Raw genomic sequence first — 27116 nt, 5'->3', positions numbered from 1 at the left:
GGTATAACGGTAAGTATCCTCCGCCATGCACTTCACAATAGTTTGCAGATTAGACGTGGAATTTCGGCATATCTTGGTCTAGCTGGTCAGATATAGGAACTGTATACGAGAATCCTTGCTTACCAGGATGAATGTTACATTCCACATCGGACAAACGTTGCTTGAAACCTTCGTGAAGGCAGTAAGGAAAATATATACCGCGCGTCACTGTGACAGTGAAGGCCGCTACGCGGAGAGCAGCGCCATAAAGTACAGCGAGGCGTGAAAACAACCAGACTGAGGATGCCGCGCCAATTATAAGTGTTCGCCGTGGCGTTGCGGTCGGCATTCACGATTTTATCTGCCAGGCAACAGGGATTAGGAATGTGGAGCGCAAGCGCACCCCTTCTCTCCGTTGAGCACCACGTGTGCTACACGTGCAGAGAGCGTGACTCGCGGCTGCCCTAAAGTCCTCGTAAGGCCGCGTGACTCTGGCGCTGCTCTCTCAGAAAGTTGTGGGTCGCCTCCTTTCCTCTGTTCTGGGTGAAACGTGACGTATATAGCATGTATTATGCAAGGCACCCTCTTTTGAGCGGACACCTTTTTTAGCTGGCTAGCTCGTTGTCTACATTGCCTCTAGCAGTTGTCTCTTCTGGCGTTCAGGCCAGCACTTTCTCTGCTAAAGGGTCACGCAACTCTCGCAACAGTCCTCGCGACGCTGGGAAACGCTGAAAAACAAGTCTATCGATGGAAACGCCCATAAGAAATTGAAACTGTAGCATGAATGGCAGTAATGATTTCCAAATGTGACGTGAATTTGTGCTAATGATTAAAACGAAAGCGTTTCTTGCCATGGTGAGATCTTCTCACGAAGTTTCAAGTTTGTTGACGCCCATCCACATAGGGAGAAATGAGCATCACAGTAAGATAAGAGAAATTAGCGCCCGCACAGATTAGGTGTTCATTACTCCCGATCGATTAATAGTCAAAGTGCTTCTATGAATCCTCCACCAAGCGGTTTAATACGAATTGCGAAGTAATAACGAAGATGTACAACAGGTCCGGAAATGACATGTTACAGTACTTGAACTCTCGACCACTGTGTCATTTTTAGACTTACATAAAGCAGCTTCAAGTACAAGGGGAGTATAGTACAAGAAAACTGAAGACCGGGACAGAAGTGAACACGTGAGGTAAGCTGACAGCTTTATTAGGAGTGTGAGAGGAATTATATGGAACAAAGAAGGATGAATGTAATGTACCAAATGTATTATACACCAATTCTTTGTATTCTGCAAAAACCTAAGTCATGCAGGAAAGGAAAATAAGTACGGTACGAGAAACCGAAATCAAGTTTTTGGGAAGTCGGATCAGAATAATCAAAATGGGAAAGATGAGAAATGAAAATCTTAGACACACCATGAACTCCCACAACTGCAGACTGAAGGAAAAATTAGTGATATAGGTATGAAGATAACGAGTAAGGATACAGAGGAACGTGTGCCACACGAAGGGAATACAAGAGAATTAAGAGAAGGACCACAGTAGCGCAAGACTGAATCGAAGGCTCAGATCTGAGAGGGATCTGAGTGGGTTTCAGCCTTTTCCGCATACAGATACCTTGGTTCTAATAATAAGACAAATACAATAGGCCTACAAATGGTATAAACGTGTATTTGCTTTTTCTTCACCTGTATTATAAGTCATAGGGTCAGTATTGCCTCACGTGTTCCCCTATTTCTGCGAAATCGAAACTGATCTTCCCCGAGAGCGCCTTCTGCAAGTTTTCCTTTCTTCTGTAAGTAATTCGCGTTAGAATTTTGCAACCATTAATTATTAAACTGATAGTTCGGTTATATTCACACTTGTCAGCACCTACATTCCTTGGAATTGGAATTATTAGATTCCTGTTGAACTTTGAAGCCTGTAGCATACGTTTTTCACATCAGATGTAAGAGTTTTGTTACGCCTGTCTCTCCCAAGGCTAGCAGTAGTTCTGAGGAAACTCCCACGGCCTTGTTTCGACTTAGGTCTTTCAGTGCTCTTACAAATCGTTCTCGCAGTGGCATTAGATATTAGTATTTATATATCTTTACTTCTCAAATTTTCGTAAGAATGCGTTTCGAACGATTTGTTTCTCTGAATTGCAAGTTCTTCGACTTTGTGATGAAGATGTGAATCAAAAACTGACATCAATGAAGTATTAGTATTACACTGATATAATTTGAATGGGGTGTATGGAAAGTGCTAATGATGTGCGGTTTTCAAGGAATGGGATGATTGTCAGGGGCTCGTATTGTTGGCCAATCAACAGATTTTAACAATACATCGAAAGAGTGTTTTTTGTACAAACATACATGGAACTATGCTTCTTGACATTAACAAACTAAAAGTAGCGTAAATTAGAACGTCAATTGTTGCAAGATCCTAGTGCGAGTTGTTTACGAGATACTGTATTTTGGAAATTTTCCATACCGACCCTTGTTTGTGCCATTCAAACAGCGTAGTTGCTAGGTACGATGATGTTATGTTTGTTTATGGTCTGCTTATGTGTTCCTTGAGTGCATGCTAGTCAGTTCATGTGTGACAGTCCAAGCAATAGGTCATGAGTGGACGATGGGATTTATCAGTGCAGAAAAAGCCGACATCGTCATGGTGTATGGAGAGTGTACGAAAAATGCAGTTCGTTATCGTACGCGGCAAGATATTTCAATAGACGTAAGCCATCTCGACAGTTATTTGTCAGTCTCTTCAACCAGTTACGTGAAAGTGGTAGCGTAACTCCTAGACAACGTAACAGAAGGAAACCACTGACGACAGTAGAGAGGGAAATTAATGTTCTAGTTGCTGTTGCACTTGACCCGCAGAGTAGTTCCCGCACAATCGCACGAGGATGTGGCATGGGTCAGGCAAGTGTCCTACGCATTATCCGTCGACATAGGTTCCATCGCTATCACATCTCTCTCCAATAAGAGCTGCTTCGAAACTATTAGAGTATCGTGTCAACTCCTGTGTATGGGCATTAAGACAGGACACTCCAGACTGATGAAGCCACATTTACCAATCATGGCCAGGTAAACCGCCGTAACATGCACTACTGGTCTGCTGCCAATCCCCGCTGGCTTCGTCAGGTGGAACGTCACAGTCCACGGAGCGTAAGCGCGTGTGGTGTGGGCTAGTGAACGATCAGCTCATAGGGCCGTTTTTCATAGAAAGAACACTGAACGAACACAACTATCGCAGCCTCCTAACAGACTAACTTCCAAGGATGCTAGAAGCCATTCCTCTGCGGACTAGGAGGAATCTGCTATACCAGCATGATGTCTGTCCTGCTGATAGTGCACCAAATAGTACAGCATGTCTTCACGAATCGTTTCCAGATCGTTGGATTGGATGCAGAGGACGTATAACTTCGCCGACCAGTTCCCCGGACTTGACGCCTATAAACTTTTTTTTCTGTGGGGAAAGCCGAAAGGCGCTGTCTAAAAGCACATACCAACAACAGCCCATCATATGCAACGACGTATTATTGCAGCCTGGTCGGGCAGCTCCGCTGAAATGCTAGCACGTGTACAGCAGTCGTTTCATACCAACTGGAAACGTGTGTTGCCGCTAGCGGTGGTCATTTTGAACACATCCTGTGATGGTCAGTTGTCTCGATACTGGTCAGAATTCACGTAACTAGTATATGCACGTGTGTTGCTCTTTAGTGTATACTACCACAGGTATTGTACAAGAGTCGGTGTGGGAACTTTTCAAAAAACGATCTCTCGCTCTAGAATCCTGCAACAAAAACCACTGAAATTCTAATTTACCCTACTTTTAGTCTGTTAATGTCAATAAGCATTGATTCATTTTAAAAAAAGTCTATGTTTACACAAAAAATACACTTTCTAGCTATTATTACAATCTGTTGATTGGCTAACAATACAAGCCCATGACCATTCTTTGGAAACAGCACGTCAATAGCACTTCCGTTTCCGCAATATTTGCAATTTAAGTTTTAGGTGATTCGAATACAAATATCTAATGACACTGCGAGAAGAATTTGACACAGTAATGAAAGACCTAAGCTGAAACAAGGCCGTGGGAGTACACGACATTCCCTCAGAACTACTGATAGCCTTGGGAGAGCCACCCGTGACAAAAAACTTACACCTTGCGTGCAAGATATATGAAGAAACGAAATATCTCCAGACTTCAACAAGAATGTAATAATACAAATAAAAAGAAAGCAGGTGCTGACAGGTGTGAATATAACCGAACTATCAGTTTAATAAGACATAGCTGCAAAATACTAAGGCGAATGAATTACAGGAAAACGGAAAAACTTTTCGAAGCCGACCTTGGGGAAGATCAATTTCGATTCCAGAGAAATGTGAGCACACGCGAGGCAATACTGATCCCTACGACTTATCTTAAAAGATAGGTTAAGGAAAGCAAAACCTTGAGAAAACTTTTGACAGCTGACTGGAATACTATCTTTGAAATTCTAAAAATGCCATGGGTAAAATAGGGGGCCCTAAATGCTATTTGCCAGCTGGTGTAGCCGAGCGGTTCTAGACACTTCAGTCTGGAACCGCGTGACCGCTATGGTCGCAGGTTCGAATCCTGTCTCGAGCATGGATGTGTGTGATGTCCTTAGGTTAGTTAGGTTTAAGTAGTTCTAAGTCTAGGGGACTGATGACCTCAGATATTAAGTCCGATAATGCTTAAAGCCATTTGAGGCATTTTTGAAAGACTATTTACCACTTGTATAGAAAACAGACAGCAGTAATAAGAATCGAGGGGATATGAAAAGGAAGCAGTGGTTGAAAAGGGAATGAGACAGGGTTGCAGCCTGTCACCGATTGTATCCACTCTGTAGATTCCACAAGCAGTAGATAGGAATTAAAGTTCAGAGTGGACGTAATTCTGGCAGAGACAGCAAAGGACTTGAATGAGCAGTTGACCGGAATGGACAAGGTTTTCAAATGGTGATATAACACGAATATCAACAAAATCAAAACAAGGATAATACAATGTAGTAGAATTGAAGCAAATGATGATAAGCGAATTCGATTACGAAACGGGACGAAGAAGTAGATGAGTTTTGCTATTTGAGCAGCAAAATAAATTATGAAGATTGAAGTAGAGAGAATATAAAATGTGCAATGGCAATGACAAAAAAAGAGTTTCTGAAAAAGAGAAATTTGTTAACATTGCGTATAAACTGTCGTAAAAAAATAGTACATCTGGAAAGATGACGTGATTTTGATCTGATGGCAGCATATGTCACCTGGGGGATAGGAGATGTACAAATAATAGTTTCAAATTTGTCCGCCACCATACAGCGGTGAGAAATAGCTATCAGACCGCCCTCTGCCTCTACCCTATAAGAGGGAATGCACACAGCCGGAATGCTCAGTATGGTGCAAAAGTGTGAAGCAAGCAGGCAATCATGCCATGAGATGCACTCGTGCTTCCTACAAGCAAGTGAGCGAGTTTGAAAGGGATCAAATCGTGGCCTTACGAGTGGGGGTGGGAGTTCAAATGTTCAAATGTCTATCAAATCTTATGGGACTTAACTGCTAAGGTCATCAGTCCCTAAGCTTACACACTACTTAACCTAAATTATCCTAAGGGCAAACACACACACCCATGCCCGAGGGAGGACTCGAACCTCCGCCGGGACCAGCCGCACAGTCCATGACTGCAGCGCCCAAGACCGCTCGGCTAATCCCGCACGGCTAGGGGTGGGAGTGACCCTCTCGGGAAATTGCCACACAAGCTAGACGTACTCCGTCAGTTGTGCATCGATGCTGGTGTCAGTGGTCACGTGAACATTCTCACCCCTGTAGACGAGGCTCTGGACGTCCATGCAGCACAAACGCCCGCCAGGATCGTCGTATTGTAAGAGCAGCTGAGGTAGATCGTACGGCTACCACAGCAAAAAGAGGGCTCGTGAGCCCACATTTCAACACGAACTGGCTTGAACCAGTAATTAGCAGTAGGACTACTAGCAAGCACACCTCTGATGGCAGGGTGTAGGTATGGCGAATGCCAGGTGAACGTTATGTGCCAGCGTGTGTAGTGTCAACAATAAAATTCGGAGGCGGTTGTGTTATGATGTGGTAGTATTCTTATGGAGGGGGCTTGCACCCTTGTTGTTTTGGGTGGCGCTCAATAGCATCCCTGTAATGGACTGTCCCGCACAGAGTCCTGACTGGAATCCTATAGAACACCTGCGGGATGTTTTGGAATGCCGACTTCCCGCCAACCCTCGCCGACCGACATCGATACCTCTCCTCAGTGGAGCACTCCGTGAAGAATGGGCTGCCATTCCCCAAGAAACCTGACTGAACGTATGCCTGCGAGAGTGGAAGCTGTAATCAAGGCAAAGGGTGGGCCAACACCATACTGAATTCCAGCATTATCGATGGAGGGCGCCACGAACTTATAAGTCATTTTTAGACAGGTGTCCTGATGCTTTTGATTATATAGTGTAGATATTGACATTATTTTGACAAATGGTGTAATATCACAGACGATTGTTAGTAATGGCCTTTGATTAAACGTAAGTAGACAAAAGAATGGAATTTGTACACGCACTTTGCGTTGTAAAATTTTTAAAGAACTCTGCGTAAATACTATCAAACGGTTTTGTATGGTCCACTGATACCTGACTGGTGAAATATTGGTGGAATCTAACTTGTTAGCATGGATTTAGGGTAACATAAATGTTTGATTGTTTGAACTTTGCTTGAGCGATACAAGAATCTATTGACGAGTGTTTTTTTCAGTACATTAGTGATTTTTAGCTTTATTAATGAAGAAATTTCTAATTTATTGGTTATAAGATCACTTGCTGCCAACGTAGAAGAAATGGTTGTAGGGAAGCCACTGTGTGATTAATTAATTTTGGCGTGACATACTGAACCGTAGGTCTTGCTAGTGTTGATTACTTAGTGGCACCTTAAAAGAGAATTGTAATTCTATACACAATAATCCCAAACAATAGCAATAATGGGTTTTCCCCTAACTAGTAAATAATGAGTAACCTCCACCTACCAGTCGTATACTGGAGGGGAAGCAGTAACGCCTAGCTACCTCATGCCCAATGACGACTAGTGAAACGCGAATGAAGGCTTCATGTTTAATATCGTTAGCTGATGTTAATCTGCGCAAGTCGTTCAGTATAAAACTACCTAACCTGGTTTGGATCCTAAAGTGTTATCGGTTACATTAAGCCTTAAACCTTTAGTACTGGTACCGAACCCAGTAAATACGTGGCTCGCTTGATATAACAGTGTTCAACAGTGGATTCCTTGGTTGACGAACCGTGGGTCACTCGCTAAGTTCGTGTCATCCACACTGGCACAGTCCAACTTCCTTGTCATTTTCGAGACTCTTAGTATTCATGTTACTTTAGTTTGCGAGAGTTATCTGAGAAACATGGAAAGTTGCATTTGTAAGGAAATAAGCGCTTCTACATCTACATCCATACTCCGCAAGCCATCTGACGGTGTGTGGCGGAGGGTACCTTGAGTACCTCTATCAGTTCTCCCTTCTATTCCAGTCTCGTACTGTTCGTGGAAAGAAAGATTGTCGGTATGCCTCTGTGTGGACTCTAATCTCTCTGATTTTATCCTCATGGACTCTTCGCGAGATATACGTAGGAGGGAGCAATATACCGCTTCACTCCTCTGTGAAGGCATGTTCTCGAAACTTCAACAAAAGCCCGTACCGAGCGACTGAGCGTCTCTCTTGCAGAGTCTTCCACTGGAGTTTATCTATCATCTCCGTAACGCTTTCGCGATTACTAAATGATCCTATAACGAAGCGCGCTGCTCTCCGTTGGATCTTCTCTATCTCTTCTATGAACCCTATCTGGTACGGATCGCACACTGCTGAGCGGTATTCAAGCTGTGGGCGAACAAGCGTACTGTAACCTACTTCCTTTGTTTTCGGATTGCATTTCCTTAGCATTCTTCCAATGAATCTCAGTCTGGCATCTGCTTTACTGACGATTAGTTTTATATGGTCATTCCATTTTAAATCACTCCTAATGCCTACTCCCAGATAATTTATGGAATTAACTGCTTGCAGTTGCTGACCTGCTATATTGTAGCTAAATGATACAGGATCTTACTTTCTATGTATTCGCAGCACATTACACTTGTCTACATTGAGATTCAATTGCCATTCCCTGCACCATGCGTCAATTCGTTGCAGATCCTTCTGCATTTCAGTACAATTTTCCGTTGTTACAACCTCTCGATATACTACAGCATCATCCGCAAAAAGCCTCAGTGAACTTCCGATGTTATCCACAAGGTCATTTATATATATTGTGAATAGCGACGGTCCTACGACACTCCCCTGCGGCACACCTGAATTCACTCTTACTTCGGAAGACTTCTCTCCATTGAGAATGACATGCTGCGATATGTTATCTAGGAACTCTTCCATCCAATCACACAATTAGTCTGATAGTCTAAATGCTCTTACTTTGTTCATTAAACGACTGTGCAGAACTGTATCAAACGCCTTGTGGAAGTCAAGAAACACGGCATCTACCTGGGAACCCGTGTCTATGGCCCTCTGAGTCTCGTGGAGGAATAGCGCTAGCTCGGTTTCATACGATCGTCTTTTTTTGAAACCCATACTGATTCCTACAGAGTAGATTTCTAGTCTCCAGAAAAGTCGTTATACTCGAACATAATACGTGTTCCAAAATTCTACAACTGATCGACGTTAGAGATATAGGTCTATAATTCTGCACATCTGTTCGACGTCCCTTCTTGAAAACGGGGATGACCTGTGCCCTTTTCCAATCCTTTGGAACGCTACACTCTTCTAGAGACCCACGGTACACCGCTGCAAGAAGGGAGGCAAGTTCCTTCGCGTACTCTGCGTAAAATCGAACTAGTATCCCATTAGGTCCAGCGGCCTTTCCTCTTTTGAGCGATTTTATTGTTTTTCTATCCCTCTGTAATTTATTTCGATATCTACCATTTTGTCATCTGTGCGACAATCTAGAGAAGGAACTACAGTGCAGTCTTCCTCTGTGAAACAGCTTTGGAAAAAGACATTTAGTATTTCGGCCTTTAGTCTGTCATCCTCTGTTTCAGTACCATTTTGGTCACAGAGTGTCTGGACATTTTGTTTTGATCCACCTACCGCTTTGACATAAGACCAAAATTTCTTAGGTTTTTCTGCCAAGTCAGTACACAGAACTTTACTTTCGAATTCGTTGAACGCCTCTCGCATAGCCCTCCTCACACTACATTTCGCTTCGTGTAATTTTTGTTTGTCTGCAAGGCTTTGGCTATGTTTATGTTTGCTGTGAAGTTCCCTTTGCTCCCGTAGCAACCACTTTTTTTAGAGAAATGGTGATGGCACCCAATTACCGCCTCCCCACCCGTCCCCCGTCCCCGCCATCCCGCGCCCTGTGGGTGTAACAGCAACAAAAAGGTGGCGGAAAGACCAGGGAAGATGCTTGTGTTCCAAGGAGGTCCTGCCCGTGGTCGTAAAGTGAACAAGATGATGACGGCGATGACGAATAAAAACAAATACCAGTACGCGCGCACAGAGTGGCATTGAAAACGGAAGGTGGGCGTGGCGCGCGGCTCTAGGTGCGACTCGACGGCTGGTGTTCGGTGGCAGGTGGTGGGGGCGGTCGGCCTCCAGGCAACGGGACGCGGCCGCTACCTGGCCGCCGCCGCTGCTACCTCAGCCGGGCGATGACCCGCAGTCCGCCGCCGGAGCTCCAGCCGCCACCACGCCACGCACCAGACGATCCACACTCAGCCGCAGGAGGCCGTGGAGCGCGCTGCTGGTTCCGGAACGACCCCAGCCCAGCCAGCTACCAGTCGAGAGGGAGAGCACAAGGTGCCAGCAACGCAGTCTGTGACATCAAGACTTTGGACTACCACAAGTGTTGAAGTCGCTGTCATAGTGTCAACAACAGGTGTCGAGTTTTCAAGCACAGCAATACCCTCTAAGAGCGCCTGGGTTAGCTAGTGACTGAGCACGGATGGACCGGTACTACACGTGATGAGAGTCAACGGCCAACGAGGATAGTTCTTAAAGAGACTCAGTGAAGTTTCCAAAGCTGCGGGGTGCCTCAGAGCAATTTAAGTACTTTGGGCTCAGCAGAAGTGCTAAAGACAAAGGTGCTGACCTACCAATCTACAGTTCATCTACGACAAGTGACTACCTACGCCAACGCCTACACGTTACATTTCGCATCCGAATTCGGCTCACTTGGCAGCAAAATTGCGGTGAACAAATAGGCGACGGCAAACAGAAAGACTCTCCGCCTGCGGGAAGTGGGTCGCAGAGTAGGAGCAGCGACGTCGCAGCGGGCGAGACCCACCGGTGACGATTGACAGCACTGTTACACGGACTACGCGCTCCCGAGCCACCGACCAGCAAACTTTTTGAGTGGAAGTGTGACCGAGCCGGTAAAAGCCTGCGGACAGTCGAAAAGTGTGTGTGCGTACACGAACGTAGTGTTCTGCTCAAGCGGAAAAGTGACAATCACAGGACATGTGTCACCACAGGTTCTAACCCAGATCGCCACAGCGCCCGTTTTCTGTTCGCAGCCAGCCTTCACGTGGATATTACAAACAAGGTAAGTCAGCTCGTATGAACTAACATTGTTTACTGACCTAAATCAAATGCTGAAACAACAACATAGCTGGCAAAAAAAATTTATAGCCAAGATCGCATAAATACTTATTTATATTCGGCAGGCAATGCTGTCATAGAAAAGGTGTTCATTGTGAGTTGGAACCTCGTGCCAAGTTCTCTTGTTAGTCGGTAAAATGTAGCACGTTATGCAGAGGTTTGTCAGAAACTTGTTACTGTACATTTCATTGTATATTGTGTTTTTTAAGAGTTGAGAATCATCTGTGAGCGCCACATGTACGGATGTACGGACATGGCAGTGGGCATAAGGTGCTTTTTAATTGTTAATGTTTTATTTCTGTAAAACCTTAGCATAATGTGCTACATTTTACCAACTAAAAAGAGAACTTGGCACGAGGTTCCAGCTCACAATGAAGAGCATAAATTGACAGCAAAGCCTGTCGAAACCGGCCTCCGAAAATAAAGAAGTATTTATGCGATCTTGGCTATAAAAAGTTTTTTTATCAAGTAAAACAGATCGCTCCTTCCCATTTCTCAACACGAAAAATTTCAAACAACACAGTTCTTGGCGATCGATATTTCACGAACTCTACACTGATGGCATTCCCCAGTCACCAACTGCTGAAAGTATGTTCCCTTCAAAACTACTGCTTATTTAATAGTCTTCTGTCTGTTTACACATGTCTTGTGAAAGCAAAAAACCATATGCCATTACTTCATCTTGAGAGAAAAAAGTTTCGTTTAGTCACGAGTCCTTCAATTTAAGATGAAATTCGCGTTGTACAACAGAAAAAAATAACTTTTCACAGTGACCATCATATCAGCAACACACATATTTTTATAACTATGAAATCCTGGCATTTTCATAAAATGGCATTCTCATCTGCTATCCCTCTCCTTTCTTTACAATTACATAGGAAGTACATATTATTTGATGATACAGGACTCATGCATCTGCGAATCATTACGCTTCTCACCCACCTCATAATTTCTTGGGAGATATGAGCCAAGCGTTGAAAAGCTAGAGCTAATGAACGCAAAACGAACCTCCACAGAAAATGTCAGGGGCGTTATCATCTAGTTTCCTGCGTCCTCTGCAGCTCCGTAGCAAACTCCATTAGAGCACTTTCAAAGTCTACAAGGTATGGTGCTTCACAACCGTCTTCCTGGATGGCAGCCACAACCCTGTACTATCATCTATGACCTCAACCTTTAAATTCTTCCACTAAATGACGTCAGTGACTAGACAATCTAAAAAGTCAAAATGAGTTACACCGCTGAAAATCCCATACTAATCTCAATACTATTCACATCATAGGACTTCTTCAAAAGGAAGGGGTCGCAATGAACAGAGTTTTACTGGTAAATAAGACATAATAACTGCACAATTTTTAGTTTATCGCGTTGATTAAGTCTGTTAACAAGCACAAATCAAGAGACGTGGATGCTTGAAAATTACCTTAAAAATTGTCCCCCCTACAGAAGTGATAATTCCCATGACAAATACCTAACATACGTTTAGAAAAAAGGTCCGAGTAAGGTACCTTGCGGTCGATACTAAAATACACAACTTTCATACAATGCGATGAATCTGTTACAGGATAAAATAGATTGCCATGACTTTCGGTTCCCCTCAGCAACGAACGACGTAGCTGTACCAGCTTTTGCAGCAATTTCTGAATTGTGACGAATTATTGTGTTTCGGCACAAAATGTAGCTTTACGTTTTTTGTAAGGAACTAAGAATATTCATCTAGACGTTCCTCCCAGTGGAAAGATCTGTCTTAAATACCCATTAAAATGCCATAATGGGAATTACCTTCTGTTCGATGGCTTGCTTTTGAAGAGCTGTGAGACTCGAGGTACCGCCATTCTGGCGCATCACGTTGCGGCAGTTGGTAACTGGTAGACGGAAGGAGGAGCTTCTATTGCATCAACAAGTGCGGAACAAAGTGCTTCCAAAGTGTGTGTGTGTGTGCAAATTCAGCTACATACTTTTTTTTGCTTTGGCCTTTATTCATTTTTTGTTTATAATTTTAAGTCCAGTAGGATCGTACAGAATAATGGGACTGGTAATGTGCGAATTATAAATGGAATTATAAATATCCGCACGGTCTGCGGCACCTTGTCACTGTTCGCGCGGCTTCCCCCCGTCGGAGGTTCGAGTCCTCCCTCGAGGAAGAGGGTGTGTGTGTGTGTGTGTGTGTGTGTGTGTGTGTGTGTGTGTGTGTGTGTGTGTGTGTGTGTTGTCTTAGCGTAAGTTAGTTTAAGTTTTAGATTAAGTAGCGTGTAAGCTTAGGGATCGATGGCCTCAGCAGTTTGGTCCCATAGGAACTTACCACAAATTACCGAATTATGAATTACAGGAGCTGAAAGGAAAATGTGTAGGTCACCGTCATCAATTTGGAAGGCAATTGTCAACGTTAAGTTCTACAATACTTTCATCGAAGTTTGAGCGGTCTAGGTAGACAAGATCGGTACCCATGATCCAGTATAACAATTCAGTTCCTTTTCAGACTAGTGTTTCCATGAATTGTAACCTAAGTGTTTGTCATGTCAATGCAGCTTGGTGTGAGGAGGCGGTAGAGCTACTCTACACGCAGTATGCGTAATCGGATATTTCAGATTGCATTTCACTGTCGTAACACACTGTTCTTTCCCGACTTCTGAAAACTGTTTTACTCCACAGGGTTGTAAGAAAGACAAACAATTACCTGATTAAACATTAACTATTTAATAAAATATGGCATTCTTCTGAGACTTCGTTATGCTACTTAACAATAATACGTGCATGACTCATTTCGCAAATATTTTACACCAAAGTAAATTAGACTCTCACCAAGTGTATAAATTCGCCCTCAACAGGTAAGTATGTCGTAACGATATCCTTTTTAAATGTTCTCAAAAGTCCGCTCCTGACTAGCAGAACGAACGCACAAGTCTTCGTCGACAATGTTAATTTAAACAACAGTGAACCAGTATTTGGTCAAAAATTATAATGTCTACTTAGTTTGGTGTTTGACAGCTGATGGCACTGAAGTGACTAGAACGACAACTTACCACCTTTATATGGTATGTGATAGGTTTTCGTTATCATGTTAATTGAAGTTTAGCAGAGACAATCGCAAGCAACGAACATTGAAATACTGAACAAATCACAGCTATGTGGGCAAGTATTCCGGGTCTTTAATTATTGTGTTACTTCTGGTCTAAAATGATCGTCGTAAAAAACGTAAATAGCATTAATGAGAGTTTTGAAGCTTTCTTTAAGATGAATGAAAATGTGTGTCTTTTATTTACGCATAAAAATGTTTTTGAAAGAATATCTCCTTCGTCCATGTAATGAACTGCTTTTGCTTATACTGACAGTGAGTTTTACGAGAAAGTGTACGTCATAATTTTAAACGTAACGTCCTCACTGACATCTCTGGTAGTGGTCTCGAATCTGCAATCAATGCGCTTTTGTACAATGTACAGATAAACAGCGTGAGAGTTGAATGTTTTCATTTGTCGGTTTCAGTTTAAAATGAGTGCAAAAAGTCTGAAGCGTCGCGAGGCAGTGTTCCTTGTAAATCAGTCAAAGGGACCAAAGCTTTCGTATGGAGCTGCTGCTAAAATTCTTATAAGGTCGAAAACATTCGTTTCGAAGTGTTTCAAACGATATTTAGAGGTTGGTAACGTGGATGATAACGTGCGCGACGTGGCTATTTGCACTCATTTACAGCCAATTTAAACGCTGAAAAAAATGTGCAATATTTAACAAAAGAGCATTCTCAGGTCGTTAAGAAGATATTTGCTTGGAACGAGGCAAACTGGGTGCTTCAAGAGGATAATGATCCGAAACGTAGCAGCCGTCTCTTGACAGCGTGGAAACAAGACAATGGGGTGTCCACGATGAACTGGCCTGCAATGTCTCCGGATACAAATTCGATCGAGAATGTTTAGTCGTATATTAAGATGAAGCATAGAGGAAAGCCAGTACACACTTTGAAGCAGCTGTCATACAAAATATGGAGATCGTTATCGAGAGAATACGCTGAAAATCTCATGAAAAGCATTCCAAAAAGGTACCAAGCTATAATCGATCATGGTGGCGATTGAATTAACTATTAGGCAATTGTGCAATTGGTAATAACATGTATTGTCATGTAAACATATATTTATAATAGTGTCTTTTATTTCATCCAGATAACTGTACCAGGCAAGAGATAGTGTGGTGGAAGGAAAAAAAATCGTCCTCGAGCCATCCAGATTAAGGTTATCCTTGGTTACCATGAACCTTCTCCAGACCACGATTGTGCTCCAGCGCTAATGACGTCGACGTAGACGAGACGTTGACCCGTACTCTTTCTCTTCCCTTCTTGCACTACCAAAAGTAGTATGAGTATATGGAAAATAAGAAAGATTGAAAGAGAGCTGAAAATGTGGGCAAGAGTTGCGGTGTTGGTTATGGCGGCTCGACAAACAGGGTCGCAAAGCGCGGATTATCGTCTCGCCGTGCTCGCCGGCGCGGCAGTCTAGCGGTGGCGTTTGTGAGCTTAACGGTCTGTGGCATTGGCTGTTTGCGTAGTTGCCCTTGGTGTCCCGACGAACTGAAATCTGTAAGTTATCGAGCAAGTTAGAGCACGGACTCCACGTACGAATATTTCGTGTAGCCTCTGACAGGCAATCCGTTTCGTCAGCCAAAGCAATACCGAACATTTGTAAGACTCGCGCCCCTTTGACTAAGCAATGGACGGAATAAATTTCCCGAGATTTGCAAAGGAGTAAAATTCTTTAAAAAATCCTTCCCTTTTTGCTTAAAGCACGGTGTTGAATATATACACTAGAGTCCAAAATTAAAACAAGAAACTGGTATTTTCCTGTCCTGTGTCTAATTCACGATATAATCATTCAGACTGTTAACAGATGTCCTTACGATCGCATTCTGTACGGAAGAGGGCATTTCGATCAAAGGACAACCACGACAGAAATGACGTCAAGACATCTATCCAGTTAGATGGTGTTTGCAGGGTAGTCCCAGATCCTAAATCGCTGTTTACTCACGAGGGAACCTCCCCATCGCACCCCCCTCAGATTTTTGCGAAAATAAAGAAAATAAACTTTTCACTCGAGGGAAGACTTGAACCAAGGACCTGTCGTTCCGCAGCTGCTCACGCTAACCACGGGACCACGGCGCTCCTGAACTCACACTATCCTTGATGTTGCCTATCTTGCGCAAAGACTACTCAGTTTGTATATTTTGCTTATTTTTTTCATAGTTCCACACAACTTCTTCCTGTTTTCTCGATTGATCTGTGTTCAGTTTTTCAAGGCCTATCCACTGTGCCAACTTATAACTAAATCTGAGGGGGGTGCGATGGGGAGGTTCCCTTGTCAGCTACAGACGGTGGTGTATGGCACAGAGTAGACGCCCACCAGACTCTGTTGTGGAGGGCCATAGGAAGAATGGAAGCAGGACAGTTGCAAACTGATGTGGCCCGACGACTTACTGTGAATCGCTCTGTCGTTTCTCGGATGAGGCGACAGTTTCTAGACACCGAAACTGTATCCCGGAAACCAGAACAGGGCCGACGACGTGTGACAACAGAGGGAGTGGACTGTTATTTGGCTTTAAGGGCACGACGGTACCGTCTTAGTACCGCACGGCAACTGGCATCTGACCTCTCGGCATCCCCTGAACGTGTTGTATCGAGGCAAACTGTGTACAGACGGCTTCAGCAAAGTGGCCTTCATTGTTGGATAGTGTTTGGTTTGTGGGGCCCTCAACGGTGCGGTCGTCAGCGCCCGTTATTGTTGGAGACATGCTGTCTTTTACCTTTGGCGAGTCTTCACAGAAAGGAACGCCTAGGGTGGAGCCGTCAACATGCCACCTGGACGGTCGGACGGTGGGCCAATGTTCCTTTCAAAGATGAGTCCCGATTTGGTCTGGAGAGTGTTTCTCGACGGATTCCCATCTGGAGGACGCGTGGAACACGATTTCGGGACCCAAACGTTGCGGAAAGAGACAGATATCGAGGGGGATCCGTAATGGCGTTGGCAGGAACTACGTTGACCACTCAAACACTTCTTCACGAAATTGTACGGGTCAATCGATAGGGTTTAACTGCCTTGTCAGGGTCGGCCGGAGTGGCCGTGCGGTTCTAGGCGCTACAGTCTGGAACCGAGCGACTGCTACGGTCGCAGGTTCGAATCCTGCCTCGGGCATGGATGTGTGTGATGTCCTTAGATTAGTTAGGTTTACGTAGTTCTAAGTTCTAGGCGACTGATGACCTCCGAAGTTAAGTCGCATAGTGCTCAGAGCCATTTGAACCATTTTTTTGCCTTGTCAGGTGACGTGACGAGATCTTGGGACCTCATATAGGGGATTGTTGCGAGGTACTCTGGGCCCTGACTTCGTACTGATGGACGATAATGCTCGAGTTCATGGAGCACGGGCGGTTGATTTTTAACGGAACTCACGGTGTGACCTGCTAACTCTCTCGATTTGGGAATACTGAAGAACGGGACACAACCGGTCGGCTTTGACCAGAGACCTCACAATTTACCGCATATGATGCAATGCAAAGATTTAAAAGCATAGACGGATGTCGAGGAACAAACGACTGTAGTAAAGAGAAAACAAGTCGTGAACATGTATCACATACATCCATATTTCGAACGAAATGTTACGTATTACTTTACTGACAGTAGAAAAGTCTAGTATCCTATTCTTCACTTGACCTATACAAGTCAACTGAAGTATAGGATACTAGTGCTAGCGAAATAAAAAAAAAAGCGAATGGCATGGAGTACAGCAGCTGACATATACACAAATTTTACGAATGTCGGTATTTTCGCCTTCGCTAGTACTAATATACCCGAAGAACAGGATACTAGTACTAGCGAAAGCGAAAAACGTAAAATTTGTATCATGTACTTCAGTTGACCTATATAGGTCAGCTGAAGAATAGGATACTAATACTAGCGAAGGCAAAAAACGAAACAAAAGTAAAAATTTCTATCCTGTACTTCAGTTGACCTACATTAGGTCCACGTCGGTGCTCGGGGCAGGCCAGTCCATTTCAGGAATTCTACTGAAGGCAAACTATTTTCTCTCAGGAGCTGCAGGTTATATTGTCACGCTGACAGAACAATCATCATCCCCGAACTGCTCCTCTACTCCACGCAATACACAATGCTATAATTTATGCTCACATCCTTCCGCATTGAGCGTTTTTGTAACTGTCATAAGGGTACCACAACCTAGCCCGATAAACACCCCCAGTACCGTAGCACGACCTTCTCCGTAATTCACGGCTGGCACTGTACATGATGGCAGCTCACGCTCTACGAGAATTCGCCAAAACGAAAGCCTTCCATTGGACTGGTACAAGGTACAGCCGTGATTCACCACTCCAGATCACTCGTTTCCAGTCATCCACTAGCTAGTCGCGCCGCCCTTTACACAAACTCAAGGATCGCTTAGTATTAACTGTGAACAGCTTGATGAGGCAGGTACAGTCACTGAGCTAGCTGGGCTGCTGACAGCACTCTGGAACTGACAAGTGATTCCTTCCGCCGATTTCATGCGACTTTTTAGAACAATCCTCAACAATGCTCGACAGTCCCTATCTGTCAGCACGCGAGGTCTGTCCGGTCTTGTTTTATCTGCCGTTGTTCCTTCGTGTTTGCACTTCACAGTCACATCACCGACATCGCCTCGGGAAGATTTAGATGACTCGAAATGTCCCTGATGGATTTATTCTTCAGGTGACATCCCATCACTGGTAGATTTTCGAAGCCACTGACCTCCCCTGGACTGACCCACTCTCCGGGTACCTCTTCTGTGCTGACAACACAATACCCTCTGCATCCTGTTACACTGGTGAGTCCGCCTCCCGAGACATTTAATGACCAAATCTGTCCGGAAAGTTATGATCGGAAACCACACTTTTTAACATGAGAAAGCCTCTTACGTACATTACATGTTCAATATGCAAGTCCATAGGTATACGCCATATCTTTTTTAAGTATCCTCTGTCACTTAGAAGAGAGATGATTTACAAATTACGTGTTAGTGGTTTGGTTTTTATTCTTTCCATTTTAGTTTCTGAAGATTCGATCATAAGTAAGAAAACTGATTAATGGTTCAAATGGCTCTGAGCACTATGCGACTTAACTTCTGAGGTCATCAGTCGCCTAGAACATAGAACTAATTAAACCTAACTAAACTAAGGACATCACACACAACCATGCCCGAGGCAGGATTCGAACCTGCGACCGGAGCGGTCGCTCGGTTCCAGACTGTAGCGCCTAGAACCGCACGGGCACTCCGGCCGGCCGAAAATTGATTATTTTGTGTGCTCATATGGGCTCGCTGTGTCATATATGTCATATAAGGGTATTGTTATATTATGGCTTGAGACCATAGACGCCGTTGTGTTTGATTCCATTGTTTACTACTCCAGGCCCATGTTTGCGTGATTGCCATCTTTAGGCTGTATCAGGTGGTCTTGATACCCATATGATATCGACGTCTCAGTTGCTGTCGCACCACAGCATAAATTTATTCCTTAGCTGTTGGTGCTACAGTAGATGTTTAATTTTTTTTGGGCCAGTTATTTATGTGGTTGTCGAATTATGAAAGTTTATTTCATAATGATGTTTCACAAAACGCCATTGTGAAATAAGCTTTCATGATACCACAATTACTTAAGCAAGTGCTCCAACGAAAATTTTAACATCTACATTGCGAGAAAAAATTAATACGCTTGGAAAGATGACGTAAATTTTGATCTTATGACGGCATATGCCATCTGGAATATAGTAGATGTACTGATAATGGTTACAACAACGTCCGCCAACAAATAGTATAGTGGCACAGTTACTAAGCGCCATCAGCGTCTATCCTTTAATATGGGACGCTCACAGCCAGAAGGCTAATTGTGATGCAGATATGTGAAACAAGCAGGCAACCATGCCATGGAGACGCACTCGTGCTTTTTACAGCCAAATGAGCAAGTTTGAAAGGGGTCAAATTATGGCCTTCCAGTGGCGGGATGGTCCTTTCGGAGAACTGCCACACATGTTGGACGTACTGCATCAGTTGCGCAACGATGCTGGCATCGTTCACGTGAACATTCTCACAGCCGTAGATGAGGTTCTGGACGTTCATGCAGCGCGGACGCCCGCCTGGATCGTCGTATTGTAAGGGCACCAGTGGAAGATCGTACAGCTAGCACAGATCAGATAAGATGGTTCGTGAACACACACAACACTTACTGTTTATTAGCAGTGCGACTACGGGAAGGATATCTCTTGCCCGTCTTCCACTCATGCCACAGTATCGACGTGCACGGCTCGACTGCTGTCGTCACAGGATCACTTGGAAGATGGAATGGCACGACGTGGTCTTCAGAGATGAAAGCAGATTCTACCTGCACGCAAGTGATGGTCATTTGCGCGTACGGCATAGAACTGGTGAGCGCTGTGCCGTAGACACAGTGGCCCTACCACAGGCCTAATGATCAGGGGTGCGATAAGCTACAACTCACATCCACCTCTGGTGTTTCTGCAGCAGATGCTAACCAGCGCTCGGTACGAGTAGAGTGTTGTAATACCCGTTTTGCTCTTCTTGCAACAAGAAGGTGATGCTCTGTCCCAGCAGCATATAATACTCGCCCACACACTGTCCGTGAAACTCAACGTGCTCTGCAAGACGCACAGCAACTTCCATGGCCAGCAGCATCTCTGGACTTGTCTCCAATAGAGCGCGTGTTGGATATGACGCGAGGAGAACAGAGACGCGACTCATCAGTCAACTAGTCTTACAGAACTACGTGAACAGGTCGAGCAGGCGCGGCATAAAGTATCCCAGGACAGTATACGCCATCTGTACAATCAGCTAGTAGCCAGAGTCAACTGCTGCACTGTCGCTCTAGAGGCTACACCACGTATCAATAGGGGTGTTTCAGCATGAGTCGATACCTGGTACCTCAGAACCGCTTGTGCTACTGAACTGTAAATGTAATAATTTCATGTACACGACATGCACTGTTGCAACAGTAAATTTTGAGTGAATTGGAAATCTCTAAAAGTGTGTACTATAACGCCAACAGAATCAAAGGAGCAAACTTATACAATAATGTGACAGCAACTGAGACATCGATGTCATATGAATATCAAGACCGTCTGATATAACCCGAATGTGGCAATCACGCCGAAAAAGGCCTACAATGGTAAACAATAAATGAAACACTGCGGCATCTTTGGTCTCGTATCGTAAAATAATCTTGAGTATGTGGGAAAGAAAATAAGCCGGCCGCGATGGACGAGCGGTTCTAGGGGCTTCGGTCGGGAACCACGCGGCTGCTACGGTCGCAGGTTCGAATCCTGCCTCGGGCTTGGATGTGTGTGATGTCCTTAGGTTAGTTAGGTTTAGGTGGTATAGGAGACTGATGACCTCAGGTGTTTAGTTCCATAGTGCTTAGAGCCATGAATGAAAGAAAATAAAATAGCTTGCGATCAGTTTCGATTGTAAAAATTTTGGCATTTCAGTTCTTGTTCCGGGCATCAGCAGTTGTCTTCATCCGCAGTTATTGCAAAATAAATCACCTCGTAACAGCCTCGGCTCTCCAACTTGGTCGGGCAAACTGTGGAATTCGGACAGGGGGTACTAGAGGACCTTTTCACCATCCACCTTCACTTGGTACAGATTTCACAGAGCGCAGTTTACACGACAACCTCCACAACGGTGCATTTCCAACCTACCAAATTTTTGTAAATTTGACTATTGTCAGATTCTCTTATTTGTAGAAAATACCTTTCGCTTAACGCTTCATGGCGATCCAAAGGGTAGTGAATAGGAGATAGAAGCGACGCGCAATGACATATTTTCTCACACCTCCGGCGGGAAAAATGTGGGATATGGGTGCAGCTCGTGAAGGGCACCTCAGCATCCGGCAATTAGTTGCGGGAGTGCAGCCAAGCCAGAAGGAAGCGGTCGGCAGGTAGCAGCCACCCCGGCGTGTTGAAGTGTGCCACTGGGCAACGTCAGGCTATGGTCACCGTTGCGCCACTTGCCAAACAAAGCCCGTCTGCGCTGGGTGCCACGGCGAAGCGAACACGTTCCACAGGAACCACTCACTCTCACTGTGAGGGCTCAAGTCACTTGCCTCTACATCCACATACTCTGCAGACCACTGTGAAGGGCATAGCAGAGAATATCTACATTGTACGGCGCATTACTGCCGACTGAGGTGACAAAAGTTATGGGCTAGCGGCATGGACATACACAAATGGTGGTAATATCGTGTACACAAGGTAGAATAGGGCAATACATTGGCCGAGGTGTCATTCGCACTCAGGTGGTTCATGTGAAAAGGTTTCGCACATGTTTATGGCCACACTTTGAATGCGGAAGGGTAGTTGGAGCCACACGAGTGGGACATACCATTCCGGAAATCGTTAGGGAATTAAATATTCCGAGATCCACAGTGCCAAGAATGTGCCGAGAGTACCAAACTTCAGGCATTACCTCTCGCCACGCACAACTCAGCTGTCCCACGGCCTTCACTTAACGACCGACAGCAACGAAGTTTGCGTACAGTTGTCAGTGCTAACAAGCAACACTGAGTGAAATAACCGCAAAAATCAATTTGGGACGTACGACAAATATATCCGTTAGGACGGTGCGGTGAAATTTGGCGTTAATGGGCTATGACAGTAAGCGACCGACGGAAGTGCCTTTGCCAAGAGCACGACATCGCCTGCAGCGCCTCTCCTGGGCTCGTGGCCATATCGGTTCGACCCTAGAGACTGGAAAACCGTGGCCTGTTCAGGTGAGGCCCCATTTTACTTGGTAACAGCTGACGGTAAGGTTCGAGTGCGGCGCAGACCCCGCGAAGCCATGGACCCAAGTTGTCAACATGGCACTGTGCAAGCTGGTGGTGGTTCCATAGAGGTGTGGGCTGTGTTTACGTGGAATGGACTGGGTCCTCTGATCCAACTGAACGGATCATTGACTGGAAATGGTTATGTTCAGCTACGTGGGAGACCTCATTTGCAACCATTCATGGATTTAATGTTTCCAATCACCGACTGAATTTTTATAGATGACAACGCGCCATGTTACCGGACCACAATAGTTCGCGACTGCTTTGAAGAACAGTCTGGAAAATTCGAGTGAATGATCTGGCCACTGCGATCGCCCGACATGAATACCAACGAACATTTATGGGACATAATCAAAAGGTCAGTTGGTGCACGTAGCCCTGCGCCAGCAACACACTCGCTGTTAGCGACGGGTATAGAAGCAGCGTGGCCCAATATTTCTACACGGGACTTCAAACGACTCGTTGAGGCCATGTCACGTCGAATTGCTGTACTGTGCTGGGCAAAACGAGGTCCGACGCGGTATTAGGAGGTATCTCGTGACTTTTGCCACTCCAATGTATTCTGCAGACCACTGTGAAGAGTATGAAACGGGATACTTACATCGTAACAAGTATTAACGCCGATTCACAGTACGTGTCAACATAAGAGTACGAAATCTCAACGTCAAATGGTGGAGGATTCACGCTTGACGGAACGTCAACACCACGCCATATCGCTTAAGCCGTCCTAGCACGAGACGTGTTTCTCACCGGGAAGCACGTCACACGTGGTATACGTCACGGTCGCTGCGCGCTCTGAAACGATCTGCTACATCTCACGCAACGTGATCATCATCGACATTTGCGACACCAGAGCTCTCCAGTCGCAGCTGGCTGCACCCGGTGCGCTAATTGCATAGTATGTTTACGAAAACGGACACGCGTAAAATAGTTTTGTTACCTCTGTTGGCAATTGTCGAAGAAGAACGGAGGAAATCGCGAAGAAGATTCTGGATTCCTCGTTGGCTTCAACGGATAATTTCCGGTGAAGATACACTACGACTGCAGCACAACGATCTGAGATTCGTACAAGTAGAGGTTATTCGTTAAATCAACTAAATCTCCGATATATTTTTGGTTTGAAACTGAATATCGCTGAAGTGTCTAATGTCGGTATCCGCATACGTAATACCCATACGCTCGACGTTTTGCTAAGAACCGTCACTATGAAGTAACAAACTTCATCATACAGATTTTTAGATCGACATTTGTTTCATAATTTCATTCGAATGGAGCTGGAGATTTTTTCAAAGCATCACCGAAAAAGACATTTACTGGAAATATACAAACATGAGGCACTCCATAAAACCAAGCGATGGGTATATAGGTATTACATAAGGTTTCGTAACAACAAAAACATCCACTTTGCAACTTGTGTTTACTTTCTGGCACAGAGTAGTAGTCACATTAAACTTTCTGGCCACTGGAGAAACATATCAACCATTTGCGTATGCAACAAGAAATGCAGCAGATACATAATTTATAATAAGAATAGTAAGTATCGCAAATCATACTTGTAGTAAATTAACAAGAAAATCCCAGGATATCTTAGGAAACGTACGTAGGTTTGGTAGCCGGGAGCGAATCTGCCACCTTTTCCTTCATAGTTCATAACGTTACCGATGAGGCTACGGTTTGAATACGTCATCAGCGCCTAAGTTACGTCATATATAATTTCTAAAAGTGCTCTACAGGTTGTAACCACAGATATCATTATTTGGTTTTTAACTACAACTAACTGTACCAAAAAGGGAGAGCTTTTGATAAATCGTTATTGTGCTGTACCACTTTCACAGGAGGCAAGTTACAATAGATAAAGCATCAAATGCAAGAAGCCCTTAACTACCGGTATGTCGTTTCCTGTCCAGTCCACGTTTTCAATATATGCTCAATGTGGTGGTGCTTTAAAACAGCACATTCACAGCCAGTGCATTATAATATAAGAACAACTAAATACAGAGTTCGACTTAATTCAAAATGATGATCTATAATCCTTGTTATGACGTAAAACCGATTTGAGCCTCTCAGCGGTCACGTTCTTCCCCACGTCGTAAAAATTTGACACGACGGAATGTAGTAGAAAGTAGAATTCTAGGGCGTGACGTCACCAGCTCCCAGTCTACGAACGTTTTCACGTCCCTTGGAGGGACGTCTTTAGCACAGTATGGAACATCGACAGTAAGGTCATAGAAAGCATCCATGATGCTAGTGCTAGAACTAGAAATTATGAAGTCTATTAATGTCAACATCATCAAACTTCATAACGGATGGAAGTTTGTATGCTTTCGTGGCCGTTGTGACTGAAGTTTGCATCTTTTAGGCTGTCTGACCGCGTCGTGTTCCTCCTCAAGTATCTTGTACACGATCGACGTTTCGAGTCCTCAGCTGGGATCTTTGGGATCTTCCGGTGTTAACGGGTAGTCGAACAGAAATGGTGTTACTATTGATCAAGCTCCACAGACGTTACTGTCACTGAAGTCTTCTTCGATGGCTCCTTGCAATGCCTTAGATATCCCTGGAAAGTCACACGTGAAATGAAACTCTATTACACACATAGGTGTACGTCCATTACCAGCAAGCATCAGGCCAGTTTGATTATTTGATTTATACTGAAAGTCTAACGCGAAAAGTGGCGCATGCTGTGTGACGTAGCGGTTAGGATCGCCGCCTGCCGTGCTGCGGGTCGCTACTTCAAATTCGACTACCAGCAATTATTTGTTATTTAGAATTTATCGTTTCTGGAAGGTTCTAGAAATTCCTTACGTTTCGAACTTTTATATTTTCTGGAACATTCGATATTTTATGAATATCAACAGTCTCCGTCGAGGAGTTCAGTTCAGTTCCAACTGTATGTTAGTGTTCGTAACAAACATACTTTCAGTTCTAAGTGTTGAACTTTACTGACGCCTCTGCTTTCGGATGTGGACTTTAGTGCGGTTACGACGAGACAGTACCTGATATAGAACTAAAGCGTTCTATCACACGGTAGCAAACCGGCTGGGGAGTTTGATTTCGAGAAGTCGATGGACCTGAGAGTGTGACCTTTGCCTGGGTGTGGCACTCGTAGTGTGCCGGAGACTTCGCACTGCATCCGCACGCAGATCGCTCGTAGGATGTGACTACATCGACTGGGCTGCTCTGCGCAGACAGAGAACATGCGCCCACAGGAAGAAGCGAAAGCGGGCGTTGGTTTCTCCGTCCGTTGCCACTGTGCCTGGAGCAATGCTGGATTCGTGGCGCTTTCGATCGCAAAGTGCTCAGATATCGCTTGTATCGATGCTTGGATGAAACCATCGTTCCATAAACATATTGTGTGTGTGTGTGTGTGTGTGTGTGTGTGTGTGTGTGTTTCCTCGTGAACGCAATACTTATGTAATTAAAAAAATGGTTCAAATGGCTCTGAGCACTATGGGACTTAACAGCTGTGGTCATAAGTCCCCTAGAACTTAGAACTACTTAAACCTAACTAACCTAAGGACATCACACACATCCATGCCCGAGGCAGGATTCGAGCCTGCGACCGTAGCAGTCGCACGGTTCCGGACTGCGCGCCTAGAACCGCGAGACCACCGCGGCCGGCTTTATGTAATTACGTGACGTGTATTTTTAACACTGGAACAGAAACATTCGGTTTTCCTCTACCTTAAAAAATATCAGTTGGTATGAATCAATGAATCCTCATGGAGAAGAAACTAATATGTATATCTCTCTTCTTGCTCAAAATATAGTAAAACAGAAATTTTGTAACTGTATACAGTGTTACCAATGAACCACACACACACACACACACACACACACACACACACACACACAACACTGGCGAAATATTCTACAATATTTATCATTTATTACACGGACCGGTTTTCGGCTGTTACACCGTCGTCAGATACAAAGGAAGTGTGGTCGAAAAGTGATGCGCATACAATAAATGTGACTGTACACAGGGGGTGCACCGCATTCGTTTGAACACCTACTGCAAGACTGTACTGCAGATATTACCGACAAAAAAGGAAGACGCCAATGTAACAGGTACATCTCACGTTACCTCTTGCCTGGTAAGGAAATTTTAACTAAGCAATGAATTGCAGGAGCGATCTAAAAAATAAGGGGTTCTTAACTCTAAGCTGTATTTAGCCGAGTTGGAAACAGGATTACTGTACGGAACGTGTAACACACGTGGAAGTAATTTGATATTCACATACTTTTTTGTTTTTACATATGCCCAGATGTGATTCTACTTGCACCCAAGTTGAACTACTGTTACCTTTATGTCTGTTGCCTGGTCAATTGTTTGTAGCTCCCGCTGCTCTATATATCAGTTCGGTTACTGGAAATAAAATTCAATGCAGCTATACCTGCAATTAATACACCACAATGAATTGCAACGATCATGTCCGCATTGCCGGGGACCTCTTCCACATTTGTTTTTCGAGAAATTTTAATGTGTGTTATGGACGAGGGCTTACCTCCAACGCCCACAACACGAGCTGAGCAGCGATTGGATGCAGTCTATTACGAATATTTGACAAATAGGACACAGCAGTTACACATGACCCGATGTTCTGGGTACACATTAACGATTTACCAG

At 44.4% G+C, this 27116-nt stretch overlaps 2 protein-coding genes across 2 annotated transcripts in view; one reads left to right on the top strand and one right to left on the bottom strand.

Annotated features, from left to right (window-relative positions):
• LOC124594919 (rab3 GTPase-activating protein catalytic subunit) overlaps window positions 1–27116 on the bottom strand; it is a 465991-nt gene that overhangs the window by 81640 nt on the left and 357235 nt on the right. The gene's annotated exons all lie outside the window — the stretch shown is intronic.
• Window positions 9732–27116, top strand: part of LOC124594920 (vasorin) — a 292597-nt gene continuing 275212 nt past the window's right edge. The window contains exon 1 of the mRNA XM_047133412.1: window positions 9732–10597. The gene's annotated coding sequence lies outside the window, so the exon portion shown is untranslated. The remainder of the gene's footprint in view (window positions 10598–27116) is intronic.

This window comes from Schistocerca americana, chromosome 2 (genome assembly GCF_021461395.2).
Source record: "Schistocerca americana isolate TAMUIC-IGC-003095 chromosome 2, iqSchAmer2.1, whole genome shotgun sequence".
Classification (NCBI taxonomy): domain Eukaryota; kingdom Metazoa; phylum Arthropoda; class Insecta; order Orthoptera; family Acrididae; genus Schistocerca; species Schistocerca americana.
The sequence above is the reverse complement of the archived record's forward strand: the minus strand, read 5'-3'. Positions and strand labels throughout refer to the sequence as shown.